This window comes from Mastigoproctus giganteus, chromosome 3 (assembly GCF_048544385.1).
Source record: "Mastigoproctus giganteus isolate SK-2022 chromosome 3, ASM4854438v1, whole genome shotgun sequence".
Lineage (NCBI taxonomy): Eukaryota > Metazoa > Arthropoda > Arachnida > Uropygi > Thelyphonidae > Mastigoproctus > Mastigoproctus giganteus.
The window spans coordinates 146,997,494-147,010,706 of record NC_143577.1 but is presented as its reverse complement, the minus strand read 5'-3'; the positions used below and the strand labels follow the sequence as shown (position 1 = coordinate 147,010,706).

General features: G+C 37.5%; 1 protein-coding gene across 4 annotated transcripts in view; it reads right to left on the bottom strand.

Moving 5' to 3' along the window:
- Positions 1-12,469, bottom strand: part of LOC150088314 (uncharacterized) — a 112,640-nt gene extending 100,171 nt beyond the window's left edge. For all 4 annotated transcript variants that reach the window (XM_090370706.1, XM_090370707.1, XM_090370708.1 and 1 more), the window contains exon 1: positions 12,358-12,469. The gene's annotated coding sequence lies outside the window, so the exon portion shown is untranslated. The remainder of the gene's footprint in view (positions 1-12,357) is intronic.
- Positions 12,470-13,213: the final 744 nt, after the last annotated feature.

Below are 13,213 nucleotides of genomic sequence, written 5' to 3'. Positions count from 1 at the left end.
TTACAACTGAAAGACTTTTTAACAAGGAGGAATTGGTGAAGAGCCAGACTGTTGTGTAATTGATGATATATCAATTTCTGAGAAACGCCAATCCGAAAAGCTATTGATACAATGGGGAATTAGGCCCCCAGGGATGGACGGTATACATATACTTTACTAAAAAGGGGCATGTGAGTATTAAAAATCACTAGCAGGTTAAAGGGATCATCATTAGACTCTGGGACGATCCCGAGGCCATGTGGTAGGAAACCTTCAAGGAGCGATGTGAAATTATAGATCGGTGAATTTGACTTATATTGTTGGGCAGGATCATGAAGTGTGGGGTTAAGAATACAATAACATGACCACCTCGATAAGAATGAAATTTTAAGGGAATCGCAGCACAGATTAGTGAAAAGACCAATTTGAACTACTAATATTATAACCATGTCATAATAGTTAACAAAAGACAACTTTGATTATATATACTCGTATATATACTTCAGTAATATTTTTGATACAACTACCACCGGAGTTTATTATATAACCTTAGAAAAATGAGAATTACAGGGAGCTTAATTAGATAAATCAGAGAGTGGCTTTAGGATGGAAGGTAATCCTAAAGAGGTATTCTTCAAAGTGTATCTGTGTAGAAAGTGAAGTCCATCACGGATGTTTAAAACCTGAAACTACAATTATACTCTCAAACCACTCACGACAGCGAACCCTTTTTTTACTGCTAGAGTGATGGGATAGTGTCTCACTTTCTCTCCAGATAAGAAAGAAACCATGGGTCATCTTGAACAGAGGTCCCTTTCTTGAAGTCTTTCAAATAGTTTTTCTTAGAGCCCTTGTTGGCAGAAGTCAAGGGCTGCTCACCTGTCTGTTATGGTTAAATAGCTGTCATTCCAGGATGTAGTAAATTTGGACTTCAAAAATTATTTCAAGGTGATGATAACAACCTTGAAATTGCCATTTGTGACATATTTAAAACCAGATAAATCAAATTATATATATATATATTATTTTTTTTGTCACTATTAGACTTAGAAAAGCAAAAAGGTAGAGGGAAAGTAATAGTACGAGTTACGAGTGGAAGAGGAAAAGAAACGGTGTAGAAGGGACAGTAACTCCTCCAACTCACACCACTCAAACTCCTCGAATAGGCGACGCTTCCCCAATGGAGAAGGCTGTTGTTACCTATTCTTGGAAACTCCGGACATCATCAGGCTCCCCCTGGCGGCACCGTTTCAGGGCTATTTGGCTCTTCTTCGGTGGGTGGGTAGGTACCCAAGTGATGCAATAATGACAAAACGGTTATGAAATATAACTCCACAATATGAGAGATGCCTGGTGGTGTATGATGTATTTAGACTAAGATGCGTTTAGGGCTAAAGCCTCAAGCTGCGAGCAAGTTTAGAATATGTATATATTAAGTGCAATGGCATCATTAATACACAGCCATTTCTGAATTAACAGAATATTTATAAGGTGGTATCGTTTTAAATTTGATGTATTTAGACTAAGACGCATCTTAGTCTAAATACATCATACACCATCAGGCATCGCTCATTTTGCTATTATTGCATCACTTGGGTACCTACCCACCCACCGAAGAAGGGCCAAATAACCCTGAAACGGCACCAGGGGGAGCCTGATGATGTCCGGATTTTCCAAGAATAGGTAACAACAGCCTTCTCCACTGGAGAAGCGTTGCCTATTCGGGGAGTTTGAGTTTTTGAGTGGTGTGAGTTGAAGGAGTTACTGTCCCTTTCATTCTTCTACACCGTTTCTTTTCCTCTTCCACTCCTACTGTTACTTTCCCTCTACCTTTTTGCTTTTCTAAGTCTAATAAGGACAACTGGATAGTCTAGTTATTATTCCACACAAATACAAAATAGCCTTGAAACGGCACCAGGGGGAGCCTGATGATGTCGGGAGTTTGGTAACAACAGCCTTCTCCACTGGGAAAACGTTGCCTATTCGAGGAGTTTGAGTTTTTGAGTGGTGTTTTTGAGTTGAATGAGTTACTGTCCCTTTCATTCTTCTACACCGTTTCTTTTCCTCTTCCACTCCTACTATTACTTTCCCTCTACCTTTTTGCTTTTCTAAGTCTAATAGGGGCAAGTGGATAGTCGAGTTATAATCCCACACATATACAAAAGAAACTGTGCCGTCTGGGTGGTGGTATCCATCTGAGAATAAGTAACATTAGTCTTCTCCCCAGGTGAAGAATTACTTATTCGAAGTAGTGCAATACCATGGCAACTCGTTGTGAAGGTATTCACAATATGAGATATAACTTAAAACGATGCCGCCTTATAAATATTATCTTAATTCAGAAATGGCTGTGTATTAATGATGCTATTGCACTTAATACATACATAGTCTAAACTTGCTCGCAGCTTGAGCCCTAAACGCATCTTATTACAGACTGATGTAATGTTCAATCTACAATTGATGGCATTAATCTGATCTGACATACCTTTTACATCTATTCCAATATTTCATAATATATTAAATATATCTCCAGTACAAAATCTAATTAAGCAATATGAATTAATTTCAGTTCTTTAGCTTGAAACTGTCCACGTATTTAGCTCTCAGAACTCTACTGCTCAGAACTTGCTAAACATCAACCTTTTGAATTCTTGCAGAAAACGAAAACCTAATCAGTTGCATTCTATACTGCAGAAAATTCATTAAACTAGATATGGGTGTGCTGTTAGTGCTTTATTAATTCGACTGATTTTGGTGATTAAAACTGTATTCGACACACAGATTTATCAATTCAAATTAACCAGACCGTCAAAATTTCGTATGAAAATGTACGCAAAAACGTTTAAAAAAACAAACATGATCGTAACTTAACTTCAGGACAGTGGTGTATTTCGTGTCGTCTTAGCTGAAGAAGACAAAGGAGGTTTAAGTTTTGACGGAATTGGAAAGATAGAGATAGTGAACACTAATAGAATTCCAATATGAGCGATTGTCTTTTCTTTTTGTCAAGGGGAAAGCCAGTTGCAGCATTGTTCGTTCATCCTTGTCAAGAAGCCACATGACCACATTTTTACTAAATGTGGAAATCATAAACTTACGTTGCGTCGCCACAACCACGAAATTTAACGGCCGACCATAAAGGTGACAGATATGCACCGCGAGTGTTCATTCCCATTTTAAATGCCATATAAAGCACGTGATATTACTTTTAACTGCAACATACTTCCCTGCGCAGAAATTAAGTTTTTGTAATCTACTCGTACTTCAGGATATGTGACGAACATGTCACGCAGCCTCAAACTTCCCATTAAAATGAAAAGAGGGCCACGTAGTTAGCCAAGTAATCACAGTGTAAAAATATGCAGGAAAGAAGTAACTGTCGCATAAAGCATCTGACAACTCTTAATAAGTTTCCAAAACATTCATTCTTGCGTTCTCGGAAATGTTTCCTGTACGTGTACTTTTGCTTGCCACCGCTACTCTACTCTATTTTTAGTCATCTCAATTCTTCTATTGCATTTTTTTTATGTCTCTTAGCTTCTTTCTTATAAGCAGATTGATACAAAATCATTATAGTGTGAAGCAAGCCACCACAAGTTGCCTCAGTAGTGCGCTTCTCCCTAAGAAGTATGTCGCTATTTATCTGTAATTTGTTCCACTGCTAAGAAGACAGATTAGGAGATTCGTTACGGATAATGGAGCACCAAAGGTGTAGAAAGTGACAACCCAGTTATAAAATATCGCATAATGCCGTACATAACTGAGGCTTTGGCCAACTTGCGTAATGGTTTATAGTTCCAATGAAGTATTTACTGTGCTCAACTCCTTGAATCTTTATAATTTCCAGAGATTTTAATATAGAAGGATTTTTCTTTTTCAAAACAAATTTTTGTAATATATATATTAACAAATATATCGGGATATTAATTTTTACCATAATCTCTTTGCTGATGATCTCTAATGCTATTGATTAAATGGCGTTAAACGCGACATAACTAGTTAACTTGTGTTGTTACTGGTTGGTTGATAATACTTGGGTATATAAAATTAAGGATTCAATAACATTCCAATAAGGTTGCACTCATATACTTAAGTATTCGGTGGTTAAGTTGTGGATGTTACCACCCCGGCGTGACTATTATTCATAGTTACGACCTTCAAAGTTATGTTACCATAATTGCGTACTGAAACGCTGTGGCAGCACAGCTCTAAGGATTTCATCCCTCACGTAATCCATCTATTAAAACTAAAACGAATTTGCTTGGCTAAACATTATTTTTCTTGACGAAGAAAGTCATTCTAATACTTGGGTCAAGAAAAAGGACTAGATTTTGCACATGCGTGACAAGGGCGTGCATTACCTCCTAGCTGCTTGTTTTTTTCTTTATGCCCATGGAAAGAAATATTGCTTTTTCAGAAATAGCAAAGGAAAGTGACTTTTATGATATCTGGAAGGACACGGATTTCGTTTTTACCAGTTCTGTTGGCATCTAGTTGAATAGACTGGGATGTTAGAAACTGAGAAATCAGCTGCAGGAACAAGCAGAGATAGTCTTCTACAAAAAAGGCCAACAGAAGAAAATTTCTCAGCAGTTCTTCGAGATATCATGGTACATTTTTGTGATGATAATTAATTTCCTCAATTGCGTGACCTGCTTTTCTTATTCTCCGTTTTTTTATTATTACGCTAAAATATTTTAATATGAGAAAAGAAACAGAGCAACTACAATGACAGATAACTTCAAATTTAAAATTTCTGTACTCTGTTTCTAGGCGTTAATTGATGGTGGTGGTGGGGAGGTAATCTTTCATATATTCAGATTAAAAGTGGAAATATCTGTGACGAAATTGAAAAAAAAGAAAGGCCCTGAAAAGAGAACAGCAGACACGTGTTTAAACACATGTGTACTTACGTCTATCTGTAATGAATTCTGTTCTTTACAGGTAGAAGGCACGTCGATTCAGTGGAACATTTTAATAAAAATCTACTGAATTTGCATGTCCACCCACTTGGACGCATTTATAGACGTCATATATTGGATGTGGTACATTATAATTCGGGTTGAGAAGTTTCATTTTAAAAGATAAAAAATATTCCTCTGACTTTCCCCTCCCCTTTTTTCTATTAGTATGCGTGCGACAGAGATAGATTGCATTGCCTAACCTTGAACATTTTTTTTTTCCCTTTTCTCAACAGAGAAAAGTTTGCGTGATACTCAGAATAACCTATCCGAGAAGAACACATCCCTAAGCAATATACAGTACTGACAAATGCATGCAAGCCATTTTTTAAACTCCTGTATGATTATTTTCAGCCTAGCCTTTACTTAAAGTTTTATAACAGTAGTCATGGAAGTGTGATTAATTTCTTAAATCGCATTTCCTGAGAAAACTTTTTAATTTCGCTCATTAAATGAAATGTAAATAATTTCTTCAAGTCTCACTGGCTGAAGGAAAGTTGCAATACAAGTTATTTTAAGAGCAGAAAGTCTTTAATAAACGGGCACTTGAACAACATGAAAAGATTGAGAATGCATTGATCAATCCGTAAGGGCCCCCGTCTGAAATACTTTGTTTCAAAACAAGTTTGATAATGTATGAATTGCGTTACATTAGTTGTTTCGATTTTTTTTCTTAATTAGTTTCGTAATTCTTTTATGTAAGACTCTATAAAGAGCTGTTATGAAATTTAATGATAATCCGTTGAATTTAAAAATTGCAGGATTTCTATTTGTCTGATTTTAATTAAATTTAAAATGACTCGACAACTGTTTATAGAGAAGCTAAACATTAATTTCGTTAAAATACGTTTGTTCTGAAACTAATAAACTCATTCTCATTTGAGAATATGCTTCAAATTAATGATTTCACTAACCAGTACCATAAAATCACGATCTTTCGCCTCTCTCAGCAATGTTATCGACGAAGCTCTGTTGACCAAGCCAAACAAGGCTATCCCCACTGTTATTGATGGTGTCAATATTTCCGGTGCTTTTGATCCTGTACCCTAATCTCCATCGATTGATATTCAGTTTCTCCATATTTGGCTTTGCAATAATTCAACATTGATTTATCTATTCTCCCCCCCCCCCAAAAAACACACACACATTGTCTTTTGTGCGTCACAAAATTAGGTTATTCCAATCGCACTGGATTTAGTTTTTAATTGTACTGTGCTGACTAATACATGCAAGCCTTTACTCTAACATGTTTCATCTATTTTGAGCTTTGTGAGGAATTGGACGATGATCTTCCATTTCTGAAAAAGCAGTGAATCGGCTGTTTCATTTCAGTTTCGCATAGATGCCACTATATATACAAAAAAATATTTAAATATATTGTGAAATCACTTTTGTCAGAAGAGAAATTTCCTGAAGCCATCTAGTACATCTTCCTATTAATGGAATCAAGAATTTAGCTTTTGCCATAAAGGTTAAACGATTAATGGAGAAATCGAGTATCTGTATATGTGGTCAAACGAAGAGACAAATTACTTGAAATATTACGTAATGATGTAATTTGTGGTAATACCACGAACGAGGGGTTTATCTTTGATCTCCATTGTGAGACCGAAGTACATACTACTTTCCGCCGGTTTAATGAAGCCCCTAATTATTTCACTACCAGGTTAGTCGGTCTGGGAAAGAAGCGTTTACTACAGTCATTCTGAATATAGAATACGTTTACTTCTGACACTTCTTTCCTAGACCGACTACCTCCACCCCAGAGCTCAGCGAACTACAGCCTCAACAGAAATGTACTGTTTCTGTTCAATTCCTAATGGAACTGGAACCATGAGTGACAATTAGGGAAACTGTCACAGACTACTGGAAGGAGTGTTATGAAAATATTTTAGAAATAGAATGCTACAGTTTAGTTATTGCTCAGTCCCTAAAATGAGTGAGTGACAGTTTCTAGCTAAGTGAAACATAACCGTGGTTCCTTGTCCCCTGTGATTTCTTGTGAATCCTAAAACCAAAAATTTTGCACTGAAAAGTCGGCGTCATGACGTTTCAGAGATCCTGGTAAAATTTCTGGACTTTGAGGGAAATTACAAAGAATGGGTCCTGAAGATTTTTCCATCACCCCCGGAGATATCGACTCAGAGTCTGAAGGGAATATTTCGGCAGTGACCCCATGCAGCCAATACCCATTAAAGAAATTAAGTTTAATGCAATTCTGGATATTTTTTTATTCTTCATTGAAATATGAACGCTTATCCAATGACGCTGTAGGGAGAAGAATGGCTGTGAAGCACCGTAGTATAAACTCTACATGATGATAAAAGGCTACCAAAAATTTAACCTGAGAACATCCCTTAACTATTGCAGTGTGCAATGACGACCGATAGTATTTACATTTTGCACTATAAATGTACGATGATGACATCTGATCAGTTTACTGATCAACAAAAGAGAGAAGTCTCTTGAATGGGGAATGTACATAGCGAGTTTTTCTGTCAGAAAATGCCATCGGCACTGGCGAAAGAGAAGAGTTGAGGGGTGCATTTGATTTGAAAAACTGAGAAATAGTTCCTGCTTTCTCTGTTTTAAAAGGTTTTCTGAAAATAAAAATTCCAGTTATTTCAATGGCCAGGGAGCGTGTTGCTTATTTTGTCTGCACAAATGTATGTTCTCGGGCTGAAAAACTTGGAATAACTTAAGGAGAAAATAAAATCCCCTCCTTCCGCCTGAGATAAACGAATGAGAGAGAGATTATCTTCTTTCTCTATGGATTTCAACATTATGATCCAAAGTTTTCTCCTGGAACCGAAAGTCAACTATTTTCGGTTTTGTTGTTGACTTTCAGTACTTGAGCAACGAGATCTAAAACAAAATTAGGCAGTTGAAGTTTAACATAGACAAATGCAAGGTACTGCATATGGGTAACAGTAATCCAGGTTAATGTATAAAACGTGTTTTACGACGCTCAGGGTGGAGGAGAATGAAAAGGACTTTGGGGATAATTGTGCAGTCAGATTTGAACAGTGCAGACAGGCTGCCAGACAGCCCATGGGGTTTTGTCTATGATATACAGGAACTTTGCTAGCAGGGAAAAGGCAATGATTATCCCATTGTATAAAGCCATGGTTAGGCAGCATCTTGAGTACTCTCTACAAGTTTGGAGCCCTCATTTTATGATGGGTGTAGATCTGCTGGAGCCGGTGCAGAGAAGGGTAAGCAAGGAGATTGGTGAAGGAGACGAAAGGGAGTTCTTACTAAGACGGGCTTCAGTTCTACAAACTGCGACGCATGGAGACTTAGGAACCTGCGAGGTGTTTAAGGCTTTGAATAGGCTGAGCAAGCTCAATTCTGACGGCCTTCTACATCTTGCTAAGACTACGCACATCAGAGGGCATATTCAGATTGAGGAAAAATGGTTGCAGGATAGGTGTGCTGAGGTTTGCCATTAGCCAGCGGGTAGTTGATTGTTGGAACCAACTTCCATATTTTGTGGAAGGAATGGGTAGTTTGAATAAATTCAAGGAAGAACTAGGCACATTATTGGAGGGTATGGCCAGGTAATGTGGGAGGGATTTCTTTCTTTCTTTTTGGGTGATGCTTTATAAGCTTGCTTTCTTTACATCATATGCATATGCCGCTGCTAGTTTCAATAATTGTTTCAGGTTATGCTAAAATCGCTCTTGTAAGACGTTGCATTTTGAAGGAGCCTAGATTGGAATTAACATAGATAATCTACTATCCCCAACATCTTCTGATCCTGAAGCCATCCTCAAGTTCCACCCTGATCCTGCCGTATTCATTATTGGGAGTTCCTATCATTAGATCTCTTCTCTCAACTCCCAATATCTTTATCCAATTTTTGACGACCGATTCGTGACGTTGCTCTGGATTGTCTTCCAGACGCCAACTGATGTCTTCTTCTGGCAAAGTGTTTAATTTGAGCGGTGTTTCCTTGTGTAGGATAAAATTAATAGTTTTACTATTTCCACATTTTATTTTATTTTAATTTTTAGGGTCCGTGGTCTAACGAAGGACTCTTATAATGTCACTCAGTTGTTTTTCCGTCCGTCTGTCACAGCATTGTATCTCTGGAACCACTCAACCTATTGACTTGAAATTTTGCATGAATTTGTACATTGTAAGCAAAGATAATGCCATATTGATCGTTTGTAGACAAAAATTTATCTGAGAAATGTGTGTGGGGGGTAAAATGTGGGGGGAGAAAAATGTTGTCGACAACGTATAGCTTATTATACACCGTTGGAAAGAGCTCAACGAGTAGGTTTAAAATATTTTTAAAATAAAAAATGGCGGCCAGACAAGGAAATGAATAATTTTCATATCCCCCTCTATTTCGTAGCTAAAAATTTAATAAATCGGTAAACTACTCAGTGCCAGGCACTCAGGGTGAAGGGTCGGTAGTCATGAATGGTCCTTAGTGTAGTATCTCAAATAGAGAGCTTTATGGTAACTGAAAAAGGTTTCTAGTACCCCGGCTTGTCCTAAAACTGAGGAACTAACGAAAAATTATGTTTGAGCCTTTCCAGTTGTTGTGAATGACAAGGGTGGGAGAAGCAACTAGCAGGTGCTTCCCCACCACCGCCGCCTCAACACCTCTGAGTACCTCCTTGCCGGGACAACTCCAGCTTTGAAAATTGTTAAAAAATACTTCTCGTCGCAAAATTTATAAATGACCTTTATAGAATTATTAACTAACTCTTTAGCAACCTTTTTTGTCACCAAAAGGAGAGTTATTTAGTACAAAGAAGCGCGCTATCGAAGTGCAATAAAATTTTTTTTTATTTTTATTTTAGCACAAGTAAATGTAGATCTCAATCGAAATAGTTTTACCTTGATAAGCATCGAATAACGCATAGCTAATGTGAGTTTTAAATTTTTAGCTGCATTAGCGACGGAAATAGAGGGAGGGGGGACACGAGAATTACTCACATTTTCCTATTTTAAACCTATTCGTTGAGTTCTTTCCAACGGTTTATAATAAGCTATAGGTTGTTGACAACATTTGTCCCCCCCCACATTTTATCTCTCCATTTCTCAGACGTTTTTATCAACAACGACCGATATGACGTTTTGTTGGTTCACATGATGTACAAACCCATGCAAAATTTCAAGACAATAGGTTGAGTGGTTCCAGAGATACAATTCTGTGACAGATGGACGGACAGACAGACAACCGAGTGACATTATAAGGGTCCTTCGTTAGACTACTGGCCCTAAAAATCACATTAGCTATGCGTTATTTGAGATGTTTATCAAGGGAAAACTATTCCGATTGAAATCTATCATTTAGTTTTTGTGTGAAAATTAAAAAAAAAACATTTTTTTATTACACTTCGACAGCGCGCTTCTTTGTACTGAGTAACTCACCTTTCGGTGACAAAAAGGTTGCTAAATAGTTAGTTAATAATTCTATAAAGGTCATTTATAAATTTTGCGACGAGAAGTATTTTTTTAACAATTTTCAAAGCGGAGTTGTCCAGGCAAGGAGGTACTCAGAGAGCCAATGTTGAGTAAGCGGTGGTGGGGAAGCGCCTGCTAGTCGCTTCAACCACCCTTGTCATTCACAACAACTGGAAAGGCTCAAACAGAACGTTTTCGTTTGTTCCTCAGTTCTAGGGCAAGCCGGGGTACTAGAAACTTTTTTTTCAGTTACCATAAAGCTCTCTATTTGAGATATTACACTAACAACCATCCGTGACTACGGACCCCTCATCCTGAGTGCCCGGCACTCAGTAGTTTGACTGATGTATTCTTTATTTGTTTCTGGAATTGAGTGCAGAACTTTTTTTTTTTTTTATCGTTGTCTATCAGATCTTGTTCTCGTCTTTAATCTATTTTCTTCCTTTTCTACTGAATTAGACTGAGGTGTGCTGACGTCTACTGAGAAGAATATTTTATTGGCAGCACGAAGCTGGGGGCCTTATTCAATATTCTTGGTGTTGCAAAATTATTTTGATATTTTTTAATTTTCTTTATTTCATTTTAATTTATTTGGTGGGATTATGTTGGCAACATTGAGATAAGAATTCCCTCACCAATTCTCAGTGTTTGCGGATTTTATTGATCCCTGTGTTCATCTCGGCGCTCATGGGAAGTCCGTACGTGTTAATTTGACCTGTCTCCTCGTGGATGGTATATGCATAATTGTGGCCCGCCTCATCGTGGCATGGACGGCGACCAGCAGGCTTTCCAAGTGATTACCTTCCCGGTAGCAAAGTGACAGGAAATAACTAAACACACACACACGATGCGCAAAAGTAATAGTATGACACATTTCTGCCCTCTTTACAGAGTTATGTATCGTGAGTGTAACAAGGCGGAGTTGAACTAACCTCTATAGGGGTTAGGAGTCGCCCTACATAAGATCCAATATAGGTCCATGGATTTCAGCAGAAGAATTGAATCCACCTGATAGCAAATACATAGATGCTTCTATGTGGTTAGGTATGGACTGGTAAATCCATATAATTGAAGAACGTGGCTGATAACTTATTGATAACTTATCTCACACAATGGGGAAAATAACTTCTCATCACATTATGTTCGTGTAATGTGGTTTATATATTCAACACAATACCCAAACCTTCTTAGATGCTCTCTAACAAACCGCACAACAAAAGTTTAATTTTAGTTATGTAACTAAGCGAATTTCTGTGTGCAGTAAGGTATTCTTTTGTTCTCACATTATCAGTTGCACATTCAAAATATAACCAGTACAATGTGGGGTTAATAATGTTTTCAGGGAATATTTATTCAGAATGTAAAGTTCGTTGTTACTCGGGCACGATAAAGTCAGTGGACCTGACATCTTACTTACTCTTGTATAACACGATGTCAATGACGATACAAACAAACAGGCTTAATTTTTTTTGCCTAAAGCAGCTAAGTGAATGGTTAGGATTCTCACTTTCTTCAATATGTCTTCTTTCATTATCATGTAGATAGGAATTTGCCTTGCCTTCCTTCTCTGTTTCCTGATTTTCCATAATGGAGTAGCCTAGTTCAGCGTTAAATGTTTGGCGTTTCATTAGAAGGTGAGAAGATAAGTTACGGTTATATTTTTATCTGTGAAACGAAGTAATTTGCATTTTTAAAGAAAAAAAAACGCCATCAGAAACCCAATTTCATATACACCTAAAATTTAAACAGCATTTATTTATATTCATAATCAAATGAAATAATTAAAATTATCTTGGCCATGCTAAAATGCCGTTAGATATTATTCCGGCTGTATTATAGCGAACAGCGCTCGCATCGCTCAAGGGTTAACTTCTACTGCCTCGAGAAAGAGTCAATGAAATATGCCAAGCCGGATAATTTAAAGCAAAGTTTGGCTGCGGCAGCGTACTAGAAATACTAGGAAAAACGCATTAAATAATTAACCATCGCTTACCTTCCTTCCAGTTGGTCTTCCGAAACTCTGACTTTCAGGAGAAAACGGACACCTTTCAGATTTTATCTGCCGCTCTACACACTTGGATTTCATCAATAAACAGTTGTTTGCGCGCCGCCGACCTACATTTTGCCTTCTAGGCGACACACAGCGTTGGAAATCTAGACATCGATTATTTGGGCTCTGAGAAAAGGCAAGACAATGTCCAGTCGAACTGCAGCGTTAGTTTTGTCGCGTGTTCCGGTTCAGCCCTTCTCTATGTTTCGAGTACCACTCAAACTTTTGTTTTTTTTTTCCTTCGTGATGGCTCTCATAGAAAGTTCATTCATCACTAAAACATTTGTAAACAAAGCACCTTCCCACATTGGGTTTATCGTACTGCTCTGTGACAGCTATAAATAGGTCTGTTTATGATCGTTTAATGATTTATGGAAATGTATGATGCTGGAAGGGCACTGCCATCAGGTGCATTTCGAGTCATCGAACTTTTCTATATAGATAGTACAACCCGACAAACCCATTTTATTGCCCCCCCCCTTTGAATCGCCGAATCCAGTTGTTGACTGTTGGGTCCTGAATAATAGAATTGTTTGAACATCCAGAAAATGCTCTCCTTTTGGAATTATTGCATATATTGATTGTGTTATGCAAGTTGGTTGTACTTGTAAAAGTCATTACGAAAGGTCACAGACTCCCAGGAATCCACAATTATTGGAGAATTGCTTTGTTGTTAGTGGGAAAATCTTGTTCGGTAATCACTTCGTTGAATTATCCTAAATGTCACAGCTATTTCTCTTAAAGTAAGGAATTTAATGTTAATACAGAGAAAGGGATATCTATAAACCAAGTAATTAAT